We start from the raw sequence: 10,056 nt of genomic DNA on the forward strand, positions 1-10,056 counted from the left end.
AATCTGCAAATATCTCGGAAACGAAGCGAGCTATGGCAAAATGTTAAGAGACGTTTTTTGTAGAGAATTGTGTTTCCTACAATTTATGTTCTATGATATTTTTTGATCAGAAGCGTAGTTTTCGAGATATATCGAGATATTTAAAAGTTCCGAAGCCGCACCAACATAATAGGGATACAGAAACACCGTGGCCCCTTTCTTTGAGATAACTCTGCACTAGTGCGAGCCGCAAATGCCACTTCCAGCTTAGCTGTGCAGAAGAAGAACAACAAGAAGAAGAAATATCTCGAAATATGTCCGTCAGGCCAGTTCCTTTGAGCTGAATCTGCAAATATCTCGGAAACCAAGCGAGCTATGGCAAAATGTTAAGAGACGTTTTTTGTAGAGAATTGTGTTTCCTACAATTTATGTTCTATGATATTTTTTGATCAGAAGCGTAGTTTTCGAGATATATCGAGATATTTAAAAGTTCCGAAGCCGCACCAACATAATAGGGATACAGAAACACCGTGGCCCCTTTCTTTGAGATAACTCTGCACTAGTGCGAGCCGCAAATGCCACTTCCAGCTTAGCTGTGCAGAAGAAGAACAACAAGAAGAAGAAATATCTCGAAATATGTCCGTCAGGCCCCTTTCCTGGAGATAAATCTGCAAATATCTCGGAAACGAAGCGAGCTATGGCAAAATGTTAAGAGACCTTTTTTGTAGAGAATTAAGTTTCCTACATTTTATCTTCTATGATATTTTTTGATCAGATGCGTAGTTCTCGAGATATATCAAGATATTTAAAAGTTCCGAAGCCGCACCAACATAATAGAGATACAGAAACACCGTGGCCCCTCTCTTTGAGATAACTCTGCACTATTGCGAGCTGGAAATGCCACTTCCAGTTTAGCTGTGCAGAAGAAGGACAACAAGAAGAAGAAATATCTCGAAATATGTCCGTTAGGCCCCTTCCCTTGAGATAAATCTGCAAATATCTCGGAAACGAAGCGACCTATGGCAAAATGTTAAGAGACCTTTTTTGTAGAGAATTAAGTTTCCTACTTTTTATGTTCTAGGATATTTTTTGATCAGATGCGTAGTTCTCGAGATATATCAAGATATTTAAAAGTTCCGAAGCCGCACCAACATAATAGAGATACAGAAACACCGTGGCCCCTTTCTTTGAGATAACTCTGCACTATTGCGAGCTGCTAATGCCACTTCCAGCTTAGCTGTGCAGAGGAAGAACAACAAGAAGAAGAAATATCTCGAAATATGTCCGTCAGGCCAGTTCCTTTGAGCTGAATCTGCAAATATCTCGGAAACGAAGCGAGCTATGGCAAAATGTTAAGAGACGTTTTTTGTAGAGAATTGTGTTTCCTACAATTTATGTTCTATGATATTTTTTGATCAGAAGCGTAGTTTTCGAGATATATCGAGATATTTAAAAGTTCCGAAGCCGCACCAACATAATAGGGATACAGAAACACCGTGGCCCCTTTCTTTGAGATAACTCTGCACTAGTGCGAGCCGCAAATGCCACTTCCAGCTTAGCTGTGCAGATGAAGAACAACAAGAAGAAGAAATATCTCGAAATATGTCCGTCAGGCCCCTTCCCTTGAGATAAATCTGCAAATATCTCGGAAACGAAGCGAGCTATGGCAAAATGTTAAGAGACCTTTTTTGTAGAGAATTAAGTTTCCTACTTTTTATCTTCTATGATATTTTTTGATGAGATGCGTAGTTCTCGAGATATATCAAGATATTTAAAAGTTCCGAAGCCGCACCAACATAATAGAGATACAGAAACACCGTGGCCCCTTTCTTTGAGATAACTCTGCAATATTGCGAGCTGCAAATGCCACTTCCAGCTTAGCTGTGCAGAGGAAGAACAACAAGAAGAAGAAATATCTCGAAATATGTCCGTCAGGCCAGTTCCTTTGAGCTGAATCTGCAAATATCTCGGAAACGAAGCGAGCTATGGCAAAATGTTAAGAGACGTTTTTTGTAGAGAATTATGTTTCCTACAATTTATGTTCTATGATATTTTTTGATCAGAAGCGTAGTTTTCGAGATATATCGAGATATTTAAAAGTTCCGATGCCGCACCAACATAATAGGGATACAGAAACACCGTGGCCCCTTTCTTTGAGATAACTCTGCACTAGTGCGAGCCGCAAATGCCACTTCCAGCTTAGCTGTGCAGAAGAAGAACAACAAGAAGAAGAAATATCTCGAAATATGTCCGTCAGGCCCCTTCCCTTGAGATAAATCTGCAAATATCTCGGAAGCGAAGCGAGCTATGGCAAAATGTTAAGAGACCTTTTTTGTAGAGAATTAAGTTTCCTACTTTTTATGTTCTATGATATTTTTTGATCAGATGCGTAGTTCTCGAGATACATCAAGATATTTAAAAGTTCCGAAGCCGCACCAACATAATAGAGATACAGAAACACCGTGGCCCCTTTCTTTGAGATAACGCTGCACTATTGCGAGCTGTAAATGCCACTTCCAGCTTAGTCGTGCAGAGGAAGAACAACAAGAAGAAGAAATATCTCGAAATATGTCCGTCAGGCCAGTTCCTTTGAGCTGAATCTGCAAATATCTCGGAAACGAAGCGAGCTATGGCAAAATGTTAAGAGACGTTTTTTGTAGAGAATTATGTTTCCTACAATTTATGTTCTATGATATTTTTTGATCAGAAGCGTAGTTTTCGAGATATATCGAGATATTTAAAAGTTCCGAAGCCGCACCAACATAATAGAGATACAGAAACACCGTGGCCCCTTTCTTTGAGATAACTCTGCACTAGTGCGAGCCGCAAATGCCACTTCCAGCTTAGCTGTGCAGAAGAAGAACAACAAGAAGAAGAAATATCTCGAAATATGTCCGACAGGCCCCTTCCCTTGAGATAAATCTGCAAATATCTCGGAAACGAAGCGAGCTATGGCGAAATGTTAAGAGACCTTTTGTGTAGAGAATTAAGTTTCCTACTTTTTATCTTATATGATATTTTTTGATCAGATGCGTAGTTCTCGAGATATATCAAGATATTTAAAAGTTCCGAAGCCGCACCAACATAATAGAGATACAGAAACACCGTGGCCCCTTTCTTTGAGATAACTCTGCACGATTGCGAGCTGGAAATGCCACTTCCAGTTTAGCTGTGCAGAAGAAGAACAACAAGAAGAAGAAATATCTCGAAATATGTCCATCAGGACCCTTCCCTTGAGATAAATCTGCAAATATCTCGGAAACGAAGCGAGCTATGGCAAAATGTTAAGAGACCTTTTTTGTAGAGAATAATGTTTCCTACAATTTACGTTCTATGATATTTTTTGATCAGAAGCGTAGTTTTCGAGATATATCGAGATATTTAAAAGTTCCGAAGCCGCACCAACATAATAGGGATACAGAAACACCGTGGCCCCTTTCTTTGAGATAACTCTGCACTATTGCGACCTGCAAATGCCACTTCCAGCTCAGCTGTGCAGAAGAAGAACAACAAGAAGAAGAAATATCTCGAAATATGTCCGTCAGGCCCCTTCCCTTGAGATAAATCTGCAAATATCTCGGAAACGAAGCGAGCTATGGCAAAATGTTAAGAGACGTTTTTTGTAGAGAATTAAGTTTCCTACTTTTTATGTTGTATGATATTTTTTGATCAGATGCGTAGTTCTCGAGATATATCAAGATATTTAAAAGTTCCGAAGCCGCACCAACATAATAGAGATACAGAAACACCGTGGCCCCTTTCTTTGAGATAACTCTGCACTATTGCGAGCTGCTAATGCCACTTCCAGCTTAGCTGTGCAGAGGAAGAACAACAAGAAGAAGAAATATCTCGAAATATGTCCGTCAGGCCAGTTCCTTTGAGCTGAATCTGCAAATATCTCGGAAACGAAGCGAGCTATGGCAAAATGTTAAGAGACGTTTTTTGTAGAGAATTGTGTTTCCTACAATTTATGTTCTATGATATTTTTTGATCAGAAGCGTAGTTTTCGAGATATATCGAGATATTTAAAAGTTCCGAAGCCGCACCAACATAATAGGGATACAGAAACACCGTGGCCCCTTTCTTTGAGATAACTCTGCACTAGTGCGAGCCGCAAATGCCACTTCCAGCTTAGCTGTGCAGATGAAGAACAACAAGAAGAAGAAATATCTCGAAATATGTCCGTCAGGCCCCTTCCCTTGAGATAAATCTGCAAATATCTCGGAAACGAAGCGAGCTATGGCAAAATGTTAAGAGACCTTTTTTGTAGAGAATTAAGTTTCCTACTTTTTATGTTGTATGATATTTTTTGATGAGATGCGTAGTTCTCGAGATATATCAAGATATTTAAAAGTTCCGAAGCCGCACCAACATAATAGAGATACAGAAACACCGTGGCCCCTTTCTTTGAGATAACTCTGCAATATTGCGAGCTGCAAATGCCACTTCCAGCTTAGCTGTGCAGAGGAAGAACAACAAGAAGAAGAAATATCTCGAAATATGTCCGTCAGGCCAGTTCCTTTGAGCTGAATCTGCAAATATCTCGGAAACGAAGCGAGCTATGGCAAAATGTTAAGAGACGTTTTTTGTAGAGAATTATGTTTCCTACAATTTATGTTCTATGATATTTTTTGATCAGAAGCGTAGTTTTCGAGATATATCGAGATATTTAAAAGTTCCGATGCCGCACCAACATAATAGGGATACAGAAACACCGTGGCCCCTTTCTTTGAGATAACTCTGCACTAGTGCGAGCCGCAAATGCCACTTCCAGCTTAGCTGTGCAGAAGAAGAACAACAAGAAGAAGAAATATCTCGAAATATGTCCGTCAGGCCCCTTCCCTTGAGATAAATCTGCAAATATCTCGGAAGCGAAGCGAGCTATGGCAAAATGTTAAGAGACCTTTTTTGTAGAGAATTAAGTTTCCTACTTTTTATGTTCTATGATATTTTTTGATCAGATGCGTAGTTCTCGAGATACATCAAGATATTTAAAAGTTCCGAAGCCGCACCAACATAATAGAGATACAGAAACACCGTGGCCCCTTTCTTTGAGATAACGCTGCACTATTGCGAGCTGTAAATGCCACTTCCAGCTTAGTCGTGCAGAGGAAGAACAACAAGAAGAAGAAATATCTCGAAATATGTCCGTCAGGCCAGTTCCTTTGAGCTGAATCTGCAAATATCTCGGAAACGAAGCGAGCTATGGCAAAATGTTAAGAGACGTTTTTTGTAGAGAATTATGTTTCCTACAATTTATGTTCTATGATATTTTTTGATCAGAAGCGTAGTTTTCGAGATATATCGAGATATTTAAAAGTTCCGAAGCCGCACCAACATAATAGAGATACAGAAACACCGTGGCCCCTTTCTTTGAGATAACTCTGCACTAGTGCGAGCCGCAAATGCCACTTCCAGCTTAGCTGTGCAGAAGAAGAACAACAAGAAGAAGAAATATCTCGAAATATGTCCGACAGGCCCCTTCCCTTGAGATAAATCTGCAAATATCTCGGAAACGAAGCGAGCTATGGCGAAATGTTAAGAGACCTTTTGTGTAGAGAATTAAGTTTCCTACTTTTTATCTTATATGATATTTTTTGATCAGATGCGTAGTTCTCGAGATATATCAAGATATTTAAAAGTTCCGAAGCCGCACCAACATAATAGAGATACAGAAACACCGTGGCCCCTTTCTTTGAGATAACTCTGCACGATTGCGAGCTGGAAATGCCACTTCCAGTTTAGCTGTGCAGAAGAAGAACAACAAGAAGAAGAAATATCTCGAAATATGTCCATCAGGACCCTTCCCTTGAGATAAATCTGCAAATATCTCGGAAACGAAGCGAGCTATGGCAAAATGTTAAGAGACCTTTTTTGTAGAGAATAATGTTTCCTACAATTTACGTTCTATGATATTTTTTGATCAGAAGCGTAGTTTTCGAGATATATCGAGATATTTAAAAGTTCCGAAGCCGCACCAACATAATAGGGATACAGAAACACCGTGGCCCCTTTCTTTGAGATAACTCTGCACTATTGCGACCTGCAAATGCCACTTCCAGCTCAGCTGTGCAGAAGAAGAACAACAAGAAGAAGAAATATCTCGAAATATGTCCGTCAGGCCCCTTCCCTTGAGATAAATCTGCAAATATCTCGGAAACGAAGCGAGCTATGGCAAAATGTTAAGAGACGTTTTTTGTAGAGAATTAAGTTTCCTACTTTTTATGTTGTATGATATTTTTTGATCAGATGCGTAGTTCTCGAGATATATCAAGATATTTAAAAGTTCCGAAGCCGCACCAACATAATAGAGATACAGAAACACCGTGGCCCCTTTCTTTGAGATAACTCTGCACTATTGCGAGCTGCAAATGCCACTTCCAGCTTAGCTGTGCAGAGGAAGAACAACAAGAAGAAGAAATATCTCGAAATATGTCCGTCAGGCCAGTTCCTTTGAGCTGATCCTGCAAATATCTCGGAAACGAAGCGAGCTATGGCAAAATGTTAAGAGACGTTTTTTGTAGAGAATTATGTTTCCTACAATTTATGTTCTATGATATTTTTTGATCAGAAGCGTAGTTTTCGAGATATATCGAGATATTTAAAAGTTCCGATGCCGCACCAACATAATAGGGATACAGAAACACCGTGGCCCCTTTCTTTGAGATAACTCTGCACTAGTGCGAGCCGCAAATACCACTTCCAGCTTAGCTGTGCAGAAGAAGAACAACAAGAAGAAGAAATATCTCGAAATATGTCCGTCAGGCCCCTTCCCTTGAGATAAATCTGCAAATATCTCGGAAGCGAAGCGAGCTATGGCAAAATGTTAAGAGACCTTTTTTGTAGAGAATTAAGTTTCCTACTTTTTATGTTGTATGATATTTTTTGATCAGATGCGTAGTTCTCGAGATATATCAAGATATTTAAAAGTTCCGAAGCCGCACCAACATAATAGAGATACAGAAACACCGTGGCCCCTTTCTTTGAGATAACTCTGCACTATTGCGAGCTGCAAATGCCACTTCCAGCTTAGCTGTGCAGAGGAAGAACAACAAGAAGAAGAAATATCTCGAAATATGTCCGTCAGGCCAGTTCCTTTGAGCTGAATCTGCAAATATCTCGGAAACGAAGCGAGCTATGGCAAAATGTTAAGAGACGTTTTTTGTAGAGAATTATGTTTCCTACAATTTATGTTCTATGATATTTTTTGATCAGAAGCGTAGTTTTCGAGATATATCGAGATATTTAAAAGTTCCGAAGCCGCACCAACATAATAGGGATACAGAAACACCGTGGCCCCTTTCTTTGAGATAACTCTGCACTAGTGCAAGCCGCAAATGCCACTTCCAGCTTAGCTGTGCAGAAGAAGAACAACAAGAAGAAGAAATATCTCGAAATATGTCCGTCAGGCCCCTTCCCTTGAGATAAATCTGCAAATATCTCGGAAACGAAGCGAGCTATGGCAAAATGTTAAGAGACCTTTTTTGTAGAGAATTAAGTTTCCTACTTTTTATGTTCTATGGTATTTTTTGATCAGATGCGTAGTTCTCGAGATATATCAAGATATTTAAAAGTTCCGAAGCCGCACCAACATAATAGAGATACAGAAACACCGTGGCCCCTTTCTTTGAGATAACTCTGCACTATTGCGAGCTGTAAATGCCACTTCCAGCTTAGCTGTGCAGAAGAAGAACAACAAGAAGAAGAAATATCTCGAAATATGTCCGTCAGGCCCCTTCCCTTGAGATAAATCTGCAAATATCTCGGAAACGAAGCGAGCTATTGCAAAATGTTAAGAGACCTTTTTTGTAGAGAATTAAGTTTCCTACTTTTTATGTTCTATGATATTTTTTGATCAGATGCGTAGTTCTCGAGATATATCAAGATACTTAAAAGTTCCGAAGCTGCACCAACATAATAGAGATACAGAAACACCGTGGCCCCTTCCTTTGAGATAACTCTGCACTATTGCGAGCTGCAAATGCCACTTCCAGCTTAGCTGTGCAGAGGAAGAACAACAAGAAGAAGAAGTATCTCGAAATATGTCCGTCAGGCCCGTTCCTTTGAACTGAATCTGCAAATATCTGGGAAACGAAGCGAGCTATGGCAAAATGTTAAGAGACGTTTTTTGTAGAGAATTATGTTTCCTACAATTTATGTTCTATGATATTTTTCGATCAGAAGCGTAGTTTTCGAGATATATCGAGATATTTAAAAGTTCCGAAGCCGCACCAAGATAATAGAGATACAGAAACACCGTGGCTCCTTTCTTTGAGATAACTCTGCACTAGTGCGAGCCGCAAATGCCACTTCCAGCTTAGCTGTGCAGAAGAAGAACAACAAGAAGAAGAAATATCTCGAAATATGTCCGTCAGGCCCCTTCCCTTGAGATATATCTGCAAATATCTCGGAAACGAAGCGAGCTATGGCAAAATGTTAAGAGACCTTTTTTGTAGAGAATTAAGTTTCCTACTTTTTATGTTCTATGATATTTTTCGATCAGAGGCGTAGTTCTCGAGATATATCAAGATATTTAAAAGTTCCGAAGCCGCACCAACATAATAGAGATACAGAAACACCGTGGCCCCTTTCATTGAGATAACTCTGCACTAGTGCGAGCCGCAAATGCCACTTCCAGCTTAGCTGTGCAGAAGAAGAACAACAAGAAGAAGAAATATCTCGAAATATGTCCGTCAGGCCCCTTCCCTTGAGATAAATCTGCAAATATCTCGGAAACGAAGCGAGCTATGGCAAAATGTTAAGAGACCTTTTTTGTAGTGAATTAAGTTTCCTACTTTTTATGTTCTATGATATTTTTTGATCAGATGCGTAGTTCTCGAGATATATCAAGATATTTAAAAGTTCCGAAGCCGCACCAACATAATAGAGATACAGAAACACCGTGGCCCCTTTCTTTGAGATAACTCTGCACTATTGCGAGCTGCAAATGCCACTTCCAGCTTAGCTGTGCAGAAGAAGAACAACAAGAAGAAGAAATATCTCGAAATATGTCCGTCAGGCCCCTTCCCTTGAGATAAATCTGCAAATATCTCGGAAACGAAGAGAGCTATGGCAAAATGTTAAGAGACCTTTTTTGTAGAGAATTAAGTTTCCTACTTTTCATGTTCTACGATATTTTTTGATCAGATGCGTAGTTCTCGAGATATATCAAGATATTTAAAAGTTCCGAAGCAGCACCAACATAATAGAGATACAGAAACACCGTGGCCCCTTTCTTTGAGATAACTCTGCACTATTGCGAGCTGTAAATGCCACTTCCAGCTTAGCTGTGCAGAAGAAGAACAACAAGAAGAAGAAATATCTCGAAATATGTCCGGCAGGCCCCTTCCCTTGAGATATATCTGCAAATATCTCGGAAACGAAGCGAGCTATGGCAAAATGTTAAGATACCTTTTTTGTAGAGAATTATGTTTCCTACAATTTATGATCTACTATATTTTTTGATCAGATGCGTAGTTCTCGAGATATATCAAGATATTTAAAAGTTCCGAAGCCGCACCAACATAATAGAGATACAGAAACACCGTGGCCCCTTTCTTTGAGATAACTCTGCACTATTGCGAGCTGCAAATGCCACTTCCAGCTTAGCTGTGCAGAGGAAGAACAACAAGAAGAAGAAATATCTCGAAATATGTCCGTCAGGCCAGTTCCTTTGAGCTGATCCTGCAAATATCTCGGAAACGAAGCGAGCTATGGCAAAATGTTAAGAGACGTTTTTTGTAGAGAATTATGTTTCCTACAATTTATGTTCTATGATATTTTTTGATCAGAAGCGTAGTTTTCGAGATATATCGAGATATTTAAAAGTTCCGATGCCGCACCAACATAATAGGGATACAGAAACACCGTGGCCCCTTTCTTTGAGATAACTCTGCACTAGTGCGAGCCGCAAATGCCACTTCCAGCTTAGCTGTGCAGAAGAAGAACAACAAGAAGAAGAAATATCTCGAAATATGTCCGTCAGGCCCCTTCCCTTGAGATAAATCTGCAAATATCTCGGAAGCGAAGCGAGCTATGGCAAAATGTTAAGAGACCTTTTTTGTAGAGAATTAAGTT

Source organism: Osmia lignaria, unplaced genomic scaffold (genome assembly GCF_051020975.1).
Source record: "Osmia lignaria lignaria isolate PbOS001 unplaced genomic scaffold, iyOsmLign1 scaffold0007, whole genome shotgun sequence".
Classification (NCBI taxonomy): Eukaryota; Metazoa; Arthropoda; class Insecta; order Hymenoptera; family Megachilidae; genus Osmia; species Osmia lignaria.